This window comes from Aegilops tauschii, chromosome 1 (assembly GCF_002575655.3).
Source record: "Aegilops tauschii subsp. strangulata cultivar AL8/78 chromosome 1, Aet v6.0, whole genome shotgun sequence".
In the NCBI taxonomy this organism is placed as follows: domain Eukaryota; kingdom Viridiplantae; phylum Streptophyta; class Magnoliopsida; order Poales; family Poaceae; genus Aegilops; species Aegilops tauschii.
In genome coordinates this window covers 417,999,389-418,012,852 of record NC_053035.3, presented here as the reverse complement: position 1 = coordinate 418,012,852, position 13,464 = coordinate 417,999,389, and positions in this window count along the sequence as shown.

Genomic DNA, 13,464 nt, shown 5'->3' with positions numbered 1-13,464 from the left:
AACAAGTCACAGAATCAAGCTCCAAAGTCGAATGCTCCTTATCATCGTCCACTCTCAGAGGTGACTTGCAACAAGTGTCAGCAGAAAGGTTACTATGCTAACAAGTGCTTCAACCAAAGGCGCCTTCCGCCTCCTCCTCCTGTGAGATCTTCCAGCAATGCAGTGGTCAAGCATAATCCCAAGTCTGCAAAGGTGAACATGATGAATGCAGCTCAAGCGGAGGAATCTACTGATGTGATAATGGGTAATCTCTCAGTTAATGATATTCCTGCAAAAGTCTTATTTGATACTGGTGCATCGCATTCTTTCATTTCAAGACCTTTCGTGGCTACGCATGATTTGGTTACTCAAGTATTGTCGAGTCCATTGTCTATTGTTTCCCCGGATCGGCAAATGACTTCTCGAGTATTTGTTCGGGATTCCGTTATCAAGATGGGCGACTATAAATTTCTGTCTTCTCCAATTGTCCTTGGTGACTCGTATATCGATCTAATTCTCGGGATGGACTGGCTTTCTAAGCACAAGGCTCAACTTGATTGTGCTGCTAGGGAAATTAAATTGACACACTCTTCTGAGGATGTTATCATCTATGCCGCTCGTGATGAAACCATTCGGTTGTTTTCTCTCAATGAGAAGGGCGAGTTGGATGCAATCTCTCAGATTCCAGTCGTTTGTGAGTACCAAGATGTCTTTCCAGAAGAGCTTCCGGGTATGCCTCCTCACCGGCCAGTTGAGTTCGTTATCGATCTAGAGCCTGGCACGGAACCTGTTTGCAAGCGTCCTTACAAGCTTGGACCCAAGGAGCTGAAGGAATTGAAGAAACAGCTCGATGAACAAGAGCGTCTGGGTCTGATCAGACCGAGTTCATCTCCGTGGGGTTGTGGTGTTCTTTTTGTACAGAAGAAGGATGGCACAGACAGACTTTGTGTCGACTACCGTCCATTGAACAAGAAGACAATTAAGAACAAGTATCCACTTCCCAACATCAATGAGCTATTCGAGCAACTCAAAGGTGCTAAAGTATTCTCCAAGCTTGACCTTCGAATGGGTTATCATCAGATTCACATTCGTGAAGAAGATATTCCCAAGACAACATTCAGAACAAGCTTTGGTTCTTATGAATATACTGTCATGTCTTTCGGCCTTGTCAATGCTCCTCCAACATTCTCTCGAATGATGAATTTCATCTTCAACCCCTATACCAATGAATTCGTCCTGGTGTATCTCGATGATATCTTGGTCTCCTCCAAGAATAAGAAGGATCATGCCAAACATTTGCGATTGGTGCTCGACAAGCTCAGAGAGTATCAATTCTATGCGAAGTTTTCCAAATGTCAGTTTTGGCTTGATGAAGTTCTTTACCTTGGTCATATCATCTCTGCCAAGGGCATCGCTATTAATACCGAGAAGGTGTCTGCAATTGTGAATTGGGAACCTCCTCAGAATGTCAAGCAGCTTCGCAGTTTTCTTGGTCTTGCAAGCTATTGCCAAAGATTCGTTGAGAATTTCTCTAAGATTGCAAAGCCTCTTTCCAACCTCCTCCAAAAGCATGTCAAGTATGTCTGGACTCCTGAGTGTGACGTTGCTTTCAACACTCTCAAAGAGAAACTCGTCACAACTCCTGTCTTAACTCCTCCTGACGAATCCAAGCCATTCGAAGTTTTTTGTGATGCTTCTCTTCAAGGTCTCGGTGCTGTGTTAATGTAAGAGAATAAAGTTGTGGCCTATACCTCTCGTCAGTTGAAGCCCTACGAAAAGAACTACCCCACTCACGATCTTGAGTTGGCGGCAGTTGTCCATGCATTAATAACATGGAGACATCTCTTGTTGGGAAGAAAAGTGGACATATTCACCGATCACAAGAGTCTCAAGTACATCTTCACTCAGCCGAACCTCAACCTCAGGCAAACTCGATGGGTCGAGATGATTCAAGAGTACAATCCGAGTATTGAATATACTCCAGGCAAGGCCAATGTCATTGCAGATGCGTTGAGCAGGAAGGCTTATTGGAACAGCTTAATTCTCAAGCCATTTCAACCGGATCTTTGTGAAGCTTTCCGCAAACTGAATCTCCAAGTTGTTCCTCAAGGCTTTCTTGCCAACCACATAGTCTCTCCTACTTTGAAGATCAAATTTGTGAGGCACAACTCCTGGATACCATGGTGAAGAAGGTGAAACGTGGTATCGACAAGGGTCTTTCCAAATACAAGTGCTATCGCATTGATGACAAAGACACTTTATTCTTCGAGGACCGGATTGTGGTTCCTAAAGGTGATTTAAGGAAAGTCATTATGAACGAGGCACACAATTCTCTTCTTTCCATTCATCCTGGAAGTACGAAGATGTACCATGACCTCAAGCAGTCGTATTGGTGGACTCGAATGAAGCGAGAAGTCGCTCAATTCGTGAACGAATGTGATGTCTGTCGAAGGGTGAAAGCAGAACACCAACGACCAGCTGGTCTCCTCCAACCTCTTGCTATTCCAGAATGGAAGTTTGATCATATCGAAATGGACTTCGTCACTGGATTTCCCAAGTCCAAGCGCGGAAATGATGCTATCTTCGTTGTCATCGACAAGCTTACAAAAGTGGCTCATTTCCTTGCAATCAAAGAATCTATCACAGCAGCTCAGTTGGCAGAGCTATACACCTCCAGGATTGTCTCCTTGCATGGCATTCCACAATTGATATCTTCAGATCGTGGAAGCATCTTCACTTCTAAGTTCTGGGACTCCTTCCAGAAGGCCATGGGTACCAACATTCGCTTTAGCACAGCTTTCCATCCTCAAACTAGTGCCCAAGTCGAGCGAGTCAATCAAATCCTTGAAGATATGCTCAGGGCTTGTGTCGTGGAATTGTCACGGCAGATGTCCTAGTGTGAGGACTTAGTCGTGAGGCCAACGCATCTATGCTGTAGCTTGAGAGGGGTTGGGCGGAATTGAGAGACGCAACACACGACAAGGATTTAGACAGCTTCGGGCCCCGGGAAACATCATCCGGTAATAGCCCTACATGCTGTTTGTGGCTAGGTCTTATTATGATCATGAGAGAGTCGCCGGTAAGCCGGCTCTTTGTGTCTAGCCCTAGAGATTGTTTCTTGTTTCTTATCCCTCTTTGGGGTGCCCTGCCCCTCCTTATATAAGTTAGAGGGGCGGGTTACATGCGGAGTCCTAGTAGGACTAGGACTAGACTATCTTTTCTTACAAGTTGAATACAAGTCCGGGTCTTGCTTCCTCGTAAAGGAAATATTCGTCATCCCTTTCTCCATAAGCCGGCCCACCAGAGTATAAGCCAGCCTGCTGGGCCTTGGGCCTTGTCGTCCGTCTGATCCGCCCGCCGGGTCTCTAGTGAGTCACAATGTCCAGGCGGGTTACCTGTGAGAATCGCCGTGTTCGGCCGGATCACCAGTGAGTCGCCAAGCTCTAGCCAGGTCTCTGGTGAGTCGCCAAGTCTGGCCGGGTCATACCGCGGGGTATATCCCCGACAGCTTGTGTCATTTCCTTTGGCATGAAGTGGGAAGATTGTCTTCCATATGCCGAATTCTCCTACAACAACAGCTTCCAAGCGAGTTCGGGCAAAGCCCCATTCGAGATTCTCTATGGCAGAAAGTGACGTACTCCTCTCAATTGGTCAGAGACTGGTGAACGCCAACTTCTTGGCAATGACTTAATCACAGAGGCTGAAGAAATGTGTAAAGTCATCCGTGAAAATCTCAAAGCCGCGCAATCGCGCCAGAAGAGTTACTATGATAGCAAGCACCGTGACTTGGCTTTCGAGATCGGAGACCATGTTTACCTCCGCGTCTATCGAATGAAAGGCAATCGTTGCTTCGGTATCAAAGGGAAGCTTGCCCCTAGATACGTGGGTCCTTTCAAGATCATTGGCAAAAGAGGCGACCTCGCCTATAAACTTGAGCTTCCCTCCAACTTCGCGAATGTGCACGATGTGTTCCACGTGTCACAGCTTCGCAAGTGCTTCAAGACTCCAGAGCGCACCATCAACTTTGAAGAGATTGACCTCCAAGAAGATCTTTCTTATCATGAGCACCCCGTTGCTATTCTTGAAGAAACTGAGCGCAAGACTCGTAACAAGTCAATCAAATTCCTGAAAGTGAAGTGGTCGCACCATTCCGACCGAGAAGCCACCTGGGAACGTGAGGACCACCTCCGTTCCGAATATCCGGAGTTCTTGCAGTCCTAGATCTCGGGACGAGATCCTCTCGTAGTGGTGGAGTGTTGTAACACCCCGGATGTAACTTTCCATATTTGTAACTCCAACTCTTGCCATTTTCAGCTATGTGTTATGATATTCCCTCCGTGGTTGGGTTTTTATCTTTCGTTTTGCATTTTTTTCATGTCATGCATCTCATATCATGTCATCATGTGCATCTCATTTGCATACGTGTTCGTCTCATGCATCCGAGCATTTTCCCCGTTGTCCGTTTTGCAATCCGACACTCCCACATGCACCGGCGCACCCCTCTTGTTCTCTTTTCGTGAGCGGGTGTTAAACATTCTCGGAATGGACCGAGTCTTGCCAAGTGGCCTTGGTACACCACCGGTAGACCACCTGTCAAGTTTCGTTCCATTTGGAGGTCGTTTGATGCTCCAACGGTTAACCGGGTAACCGCAAAGGCCTTTTGTGTGTTGTAGCAAAACACCCCTCCAAACAGCCCAATAACCCATCTAAGTCACTTCCATGCTCTCGGTCGTTCGATCACGATCGTGTGGGCGAAAACCGCACTCCATTTGGAGTCTCCTAGCTCCCTCTACCTATAAATATGTGCTTCCCCCGGAATTTTCGCGCAGATCAAACCCTACCCCTTCCCTCTCCGCCGCCGGACGCGTCCGTCCCACGCCGGACGAACCGCGCCCGCGCCTATCAGACGCCGCCACGTGGCAGTGCCGCCGCTCCACCGCCGCCGGCCCGCGAAGCCCATCGCCGGCCCGCGGGCCCGTATGCTGCCGTCCGCCCCGCGCGGCTCCGCGTCGCCCGCGCCCCGCCGCCTCGCCGTCTTCGCCTGACTGCCGCCGCCTCCTCCACTCCCGCCGCGCCGCCGCCCGCACCCGCGACCGCCCCGCCGCCGGCGCTGTTCGCCGCCGCCCGAGTCGCCACTGCCCCGCCGCCCCATCGTCCGCGACCGCCGCCGCCGCGCCTCCCCGCGACGCCGTCCCCGCCGTCTCCTCCCTCTCCGGCACCCGGCCTCGTCCCCTTCGGCCGTCCCCGTCCGAGCTCCGGCGGGCTCGCGCCGCGCCTCGACGTCCGTGCCCCGAACCCTAGATCTGTTTCGGGAGGTGATATTTCTGCTAAGTCCCGTAATTATCACAATATGTTGCTTTGTTCATCATGTCATATCTCATTGTATACTGCTCTGTTTCATGCGTGTGATATATTGAAATGTTCATCACGAGATGCTCTTCATTTTGTTTCATTGTGCCATGCTCGTTGGAGTCCATCTTGATGCCCAAATCTCTGGTGCAAGAGTGCTATATGATGTTTACTACTGTTACTTATCAGAACTTGATGTTTTGTTATTTTTGTTGCATTTGATGTGTGCATCTAATGGGCTTGAGCTCTACAGGTGTTTTGATCTATGCCATGCCATCTTTACAGAGGTGTATGCCATGTATTTGTTTAATCTATGTGGTGACTAGCACAAGCATGCAAACTAGGCTTCGTGATGTTTCTGTTTTCAGGGACTTAGGATTTTGCTAAGTCCTTTATCTGCTGTTATTTTGTTGTCATGTATCCATGTGTCTACAGAGAGATCCCTGTTTGCAATTATGGAGTGCCCTAGCATGTCTTAATCTTGCTCTACTTTTGCTATAAAATATTCCTGGCAGATTGTTAGCATGATATTCAATTTTGCCAAGGTTGTTGTAGTTGATCCATATATTCTATGAACTTGCTCTTGCCATGGTTAGCTTCATAAACATGCCATCTTTCTGTAGGTATGCTTTTTTTTCATGCATTCGTTTGTGATGAGTGAATCAAGCTCACAAAGATGCCTTCATAATTCTGTTTTTGCCATGTTCTGTTTTCTGCCAAGTCTGAAACCTGTTAACGAAACTTGCTATGTTTACATGGGTGCCATCATATCTTCTGTTATTTTTTGGCTCATGGTCAGTAAGGGACTTTTGTTCTATGCATGTAGTAGATTCATTCCATGCCTTGATTTTTTATGTTAAGTTCCTGTAGCATGTTGATTGCTTGCTCTGAACATTGCTATCTGATGCTGCTTCAGCCATGTTCAGTATTTTCACCAAGTCTGTGAAGCTGATATCTTCTGCACTTTTGCCATCCTTATTTGAGCATGTTATTGTGTGATCTAGCCGTAGCTCAGTGTTCATCTTTTGTCAAGCATCTCTGGTAGATTACTGCCATATGCTTTGTTGCTATGTTGGGGTGATGTAGCATAGTTACATGATGTATTCTAAGCGCTATCCTGTTGTTAATCGAGGATTTATGTCATTCTTGTTTTGATTGCCATTTGCAAACCGTGCATCCGTTTCTGGTGATCTTTATATCGATTTCGACCGAAATCATCTCACTTTCCAGTGGCATACTTGGTTTGCCAAGTTGCTACCTTGTTCATCCTTTTTCTTCCGGAGCACGCATACGCATCGCATATCATATCTCGCATATCATGCATGTATTGCATCATGTTGCTTGTGCATTTCCCATGATTGATTGTGGTTCTATTGCTTGTGTTCTTGATGTGGGTAGAGCCAGGAGACGAGTTCGTGAACGAGGAACCTGTTGAGTACGCTTACGAGGATCAAGCTTTCGACAACTCTGAGAACCTTGCAGGCAAGATGACCATACCCTCGAAATCACTTGTATCTTTGCTTTGCTAGTTGTTCATTCTATTGCTATGCTGCGCTACCTACCACTTGCTATATCATGCCTCCCATATTTCCATGTCAAGCCTCTAACCATCCTTTCCTAGCAAACCGTTGTTTGGCTAAGTTACCGCTTTTTCTCAGCCCTTCTTATAGCCTTGCTAGTTGCAGGTGAAGTTGAAGTTGGTTCCATGTTAGAACATGGACATTTTGACATATCACAATATCTCTTATTTAATTAATGCATCTATATATTTGGTAAAGGGTGGAAGGCTCGGCCTTATGCCTGGTGTTTTGTTCCACTCTTGCCGCCCTAGTTTTCCGTCATACCGGTGTTATGTTCCTTGATTTTTGCGTTCCTTACGCGGTTGGGTGATTTATGGGACCCCCTTGACAGTTCGCCTTGAATAAAACTCGTCCGGCAAGGCCCAACCTTGGTGTTGAGGATATAGCTACCGGTGTAACCCGCCCAAGATGGGCCGGGTTACGTTGCACAGCTCTTGTTCAGAAGCCCAAGGACAGGTTAAGGATGGCGGTTTAGTAGTAGGTCTAAGGCCCAGAGGCGACTTAAGGCCCGTAGTGATAAACCGCCGTTGTGGCATGACTTGTAGTGTAAGGCAAGCATAGTTAAGAGTCCAAGCCGGACACAGTTTATGAGTCGGCCGGGACTCTGAGAGCCGCTGGGCGTTAACCTTTCTATATAAAGGGACGACCCGGCGGCGGTTCAGGACAAGTAAGATCAGATCGATAGCCAGGCAGAGCGGTTTAGCTCCTGGTCATCGAAACCCTAAGTAATTCCACCTCGACTGGAGTAGGCTTTTACCTTCAATGTAAGGGGCCGAACCAGTATAATTCTCGTGTCCTTTGTCCCGTTTAACCCCTTTAAGCTTCCTAGCTGCGATGGCTCCACAACTAAGTCCTTGCACGAGGACATCTGCCGTGACAATTCCACGACAGTTGGCGCCCACCGTGGGGCCAGTGCACGGTGGATTTGAGTTCTTGAAGGGCAGCTTCGAAGGGCTCAAGGGATACGCTGTAGGCCGGATGACCAAGAGTCGTCGCGGCAAGCTCTACATCGACGACGCAGGCTGGGGCCCCGAGGCCGGCTCAATTGAGTATGGGTACCGGGTCCCCTTCGGCGGAATCCACGTTTTCATTGGCAAGATTGGCGGGCCGGACCCTGAGCCGGACCTCTGCGCCGACCTCATCGAGACGGCTCAGCGTGCGAGACCCACCCGGACTCTGCCTGCCTTGAAGGGTGCTTTCGTGGAATGTGTCCATGGAGGACTCTCTGAAGGATCTGGATCTGGCGATGAGACGGCCGCTCGCTCTGACGGCGAGTCGTCCACAGATGAGACCAACTCATTATATAACCTTCAAGATGGCAGGCTCAGGGGTTGTTCCGACGGCAGCAGTATTTCGGACCCCTTTGAACCGCCGAGCCGGGTTGGAATCTTCATGGCCGGCGCACAACCTGTTCAAAACTCCGCCACTGGGGCAGGAGGCCCTGTGCACTCGCCGGCTCAGGTGCTGATGGATCTCACGGACAAGATGACGGCCCTGTTAACCGCTACGGTCGTCCCAGCGGATCAAGCTCAGCATGATGCGGAGGTGGCACAGTTAAAGCCGGATATAGCAAGAGCCAAGGAAGATCTGGCAGCGGAAGGGATCAGGATGGCTGCAGAGCGGGCGGCTGTCGACGCCCAGACTCAGCTGATTCAGGGGCAGTCTTTCCTGCTCACGATGGATCAGAACGCATCCGATGTGATCATGAGGAGGAGGCATCAGAAGGCTCAATCTCGACTCCCTCCGGTTTACGATCCTCGAAACCTCTTCAACACGCCTGGTGCAGGGCCCAGTAACCCGCCAGAAATCACGGCACCCGGGGCTGGAACGCCGATTCAGCCGCAAGTGATGGGGCCTCCCCGTGTGAACACTACCCCGCCTCAGTATGTGCCAATACCACCGGGTCATTATGCCAGCCCGTTGGAAAACATGATCGCCGCAGCGGCGCGACTGGCGGCTCTCCCAGTCAAGGGCGACTCTCCAACGGCGGTCGAAACCCGCCGGGTCAGAGAACTTCTTCAGACGGCTCTGGCGCAATAGGAGGCATATTCATATAGCCGGGACAGGATTCATTCAACCCCTCGTCCAGGCCGGAGCCCAAGTTATAGCAGACACATGGTTTCAGCGACCGGCTCAAGCAACGTCCGGCGCCGTGACTTGCCAGCTGGCCACGGCCCGGCACATAATGGAGCCTTTAACACGGTAGACCAAGACAAAGCACAACACGAGGCGGAGCAGGCGCCTCAGCTGACGGCTTACCAGCCCCTCTCGGTTTACCCGACGGCTTCTATCGAGGCGGGCATACCTACGAGGACCGGAGGTGTCCCTTGTCTGGTGCCGGCTCTCCATAATGAACGTATGCCCAAGGATTTCAAAGGACCTAGGAAGGTACCTAATTACACGGCTGATTTACAACCCAGAGCATGGATCGAGAGCTACGAGATGGCTATGGAGTTGCTAGAGGTCAGCGAAGCGGCAATGGCCAAATACTTCACCATGATGTTGGATGGGACTGCCCGCACTTGGTTGAAAGGACTGCCGCCTAATTCTATCGGGTCATGGGCAGAACTAAAAGCCCGGTTCATCCAAAACATCAAAGATACATGTAGGCAATCTATGTCAATTGTGGATTTGACTAACTGCAAGCAGCAAGAGGGCGAGTCTACAACCCATTGGGTTCGCCGGGTCAAAGAGATAATACATTCGTCTGATAAGATGGATGCCGGCTCTGCAGTCCTAATGTTGGAGCAAAATTGTCGTTTTGCGCCCCTGAAGATGAAGCTCAGGCGGCTCAAGCGTGATTGCAATGATATGGGTATGCTGATGGCGGCCCTGGTCAAGTACGCCGACTCTGATAGTACCAAGGATCCCGCGTCTGATGATGAAAGGACAGGGAAGGGAAAGAAGAATGGCAATGGCAAGGGCCCTCAGCATAACCCGGCGAACAGGGATGTTGAGGATATAACTATTAGAGTCACCCACCCAGGAGGGGCCGGGTTACTCATAATGGTCATCACACGGAGTCCAGTACCAAACTTGAAGACGGCGGGTCAATAATGGGCTTAAGACCCGGAGGCGGCTTAAGGCCCGTAGTTATAAACCGCCGTTATGGCAAGACTTGTAGTATAAGGCAAGAGTAGTTAAGAGTCCGAGCCGGGCACTGTTATAAGCCGGCCGGGACTCTGAGGGCCGCTGGGCGTCAACCTCTCTATATAAAGGGGCGACCCGGCGGCGGTTCAGGGACATACAAGATCAAATCGATAACCAGGCAGGGCGGTTTAGCTCCTGGTCGTCGAAACCCTAGCAATCGACTTCAACTGGACGTAGGCTTTTACCTTCACTGTAAGGGGCCGAACCAGTATAATCCTCGTGTCCTTTGTCCCGCTTAACCCCTTTAAGCTTCCCAGTTGCGATGGCTCCACGATTAAGTCCTTGCATGAGGACATCTGCCATGACAAATCCATGACAGTTGGCGCCCACCGTGGGGCTGGCGCACGGTGGATTTGAGTTCTTGAAGGGCAACTTCAAAGGGCTCAAGGGATACGCTGTGGGCCGGATGACCAAGAGTCGTCACGGCAAGCTCTACATCGATGATGCAAACTGGGGCCCCGACGCCGGCTCAATCGAGTACGGGTACCGGGTCCCCTTCGGCGGAATTCATGTCTTCATTGGCAAGATCGGTGAGCCGGGCCCTGAGCCGGATTTCGGCGCCGATCTCATTGAGACGGCTCAGCGTGCACGACCCGCCCGGGCTCTACCTGCCTTGAAGCATGCTTTCGTGGGATGCGTCCATGGAGGACTCTCTGAAGGATCGGGATCTGGTGATGAGACGGCCGCCGGCTCTGACGGCGAGTCGGCTACGGATGAGTCAAATTCGTTGTATCAACTTCAAGATGGCGGGCTCAGGGGCTGTTCCGATGGCGACAGCATTCCGGACCCCTTTGAGCCGCCAAGCCGGGTTGGAATCTTCATGGCCGGCGCACAGCCTGTTCAAAACCCCACCGCCGGGTCAGGAAGCCCTGTGCCCTCGCCGGCTCAGGTGTTGATGGATCTCACGGACAAGATGACGGCCCTGTTGACCGCTACGGTTGCCCCGGCGGATCAAGCTCAGCATGACGCGGAGGTGGCACAGTTAAGGTTGGATCTAGTAAAAGCCAAGGAGGATCTGGCGGCAGAAGGGATCAGGATGGCTGCGGAGAGGGCGGCTCTCGACGCCCAGACTCAGCTGATTCAGGCACAGTCCTTCCGGCTCACGATGGATCAAAACGCGTCCAATGAGGTTATGAGAAGGAGGCATCAAAAGGCCCAATCTCGACTCCCTCCGGTTTACGATCCTCGAAACCTCTTCAACACGCCTGGAGCAGGGCCTAGTAACCCGCCAGAGATCATAGCGCCTGGAGTTGGTACGCCAATTCAACCTCAAGTGATGGGGCCTCCCCGGGGAAACCCGGCCCCGCCTCAATACGTGCCAGTACCACCGGGTCATTATGCCAACCCGTTGGAAAACATGGTCGCCGCGGCGGCGCGGCTGGCGGCTCTCCCAATTGATGGTGACTCTCCGACGGCGGTTGAAACCTGCCGGGTCAGAGAACTCCTTCAGACGGCTCTGGCGCAGCAAGAGGCATATTCTTATAGCCGGGACAGGATTCATTCAACCCCTCGTCCAGGCCGGAGCCCGAGTTATAGCAGACACATGGTCTTAGCGACCGGCTCAAGTAATGTCCGACGCCATGACTTGCCTCCTGGCCACGGCCCGGCTCATAACGGAGCCTTTCACGCGGTCGACCAAGATAGAGTACGGCAAGAGGCAGAGCAGGTGCCTCAGTTGACGGCTTATCAGCCACCCCCGGCTTATCCGACGGCTTCTGTCGACGTGGGTATACCTACGAGGACTGGAGGTGTCCCTTGTCTGGTGCCGGCTCTCCGCAATGAACGTCTGCCCAAGGATTACAAAGGGCCTAGGAAGGTGCCTAATTACATGGCTGATTTGCAACCCGGAGCATGGATCGAGAGTTACGAGATGGCTATGGAGTTGCTGGAGGTCAGTGAGGCAGCAATGGCTAAGTACTTCACCATGATGTTAGATGGGACTGCCCGCACTTGGTTGAAAGGGTTGCCACCGAATTCTATTGGGTCTTGGGCCGAGCTGAAGGCCCGGTTCATCCAAAACTTCAAAGATACCTGTAGGCAGTCTATGTCCATCGTGGATCTGACTAACTGTAAGCAGCAGGAGGGTGAGGCTACAACCCATTGGGTTCGCCGGGTCAAGGAGATAATACATTCATCCGATAAGATGGATGCCGGCTCTGCAGTCTTAATGTTGGAGCAGAATTGTCGTTTCCTGCCCCTGAAGATGAAACTCGGGCGGCTCAAGCGCGATTGCAATGATATGGGTACGCTGATGGCGGCTCTCGTCAAGTATGCCGACTCTGATAGTACCAAGGACCCCGCGTCAGATGATGAAAGGACAGGGAAGGGAAAGAAGAACGTCAATGGCAAGGGTCCTCAGCATAACCCGGCGAACCAAGGAGGTAGCAAGCGTAAGGCTGATGGCAGCGTAGAGTTTGTGGCCAATGCCAGCTCACAGGGTAACAACCAGCGACGTAAGGGGAGGCCACCTCCCCGAGCCGGCGGTTCAGGCCCAATGCTCAAGCAGTTGTTGAATGAGCCTTGTCCAAGGCATGGCTCTAGGGAGAAGCCAGCTACTCATCTGTGGAAAGATTGCAATCATGAAGGCCTTTAAGAATTCCAATGCCTTTAATGGCAACAATGGCTCGGGCGGCGGCTCAGGCACTGGCGGCTTTCATGGCCCGGGTGGCGGCTCAAATTCCAATCCTCAGAATGTTCAAGGGGGCTTTAATCAGCAGTCCGGCCAGGGTCATCAACAGCAGCAGGGGCGATACCAGACCAATCCAAAGCAGCTCAATGGTGGAAAATATCATGTGTTTACCACCAGTCTGTGCAAGCGAGATCAGAAGCTTCATAAGAGGGCTGTGCATGCTGTTGAACCGGCGGTTCCACGCTATTTAAGATGGTATGAGCAGCCTATTGTGTGGAGTAGAGAAGATCACCCTCCCCGAGTTGATAATCCGGGTCACCTGGCCCTGGTGGTGGCTCCTCAGGTGGGGGATACAAGTTCACTAAGGTGCTCATGGATGGAGGCAGCAGCATCAACATCCTCTATTATGAGACCTTCCGTCGTATGGGGTTGATTGATAAGAACCTCAGCCAGTCCAATACTGTTTTCCATGGTGTGGTGCCTGGTAAGTCGGCATATTCAGTGGGTAAGATCGAGCTGGAAGTGGCCTTTGGAGATGAGTACAATTACAGAGCGGAAAAATTGACCTTTGAGGTGGTCAAGATAAGAAGTCCGTATCATGCTATATTTGGGCGGCCGGCTTACGCCAAGTTCATGGCACGGCCGTGTTACGTGTATTTACAGCTCAAGATGCCGGGTCACAATGGGACCATTACGGTTCATGGCAGCCGAAAGATAGCCTTGGAGTGTGAGGAAGGTGACGCGGCTTATGCAGAATCTGTTTGTGCAACGGAGGAG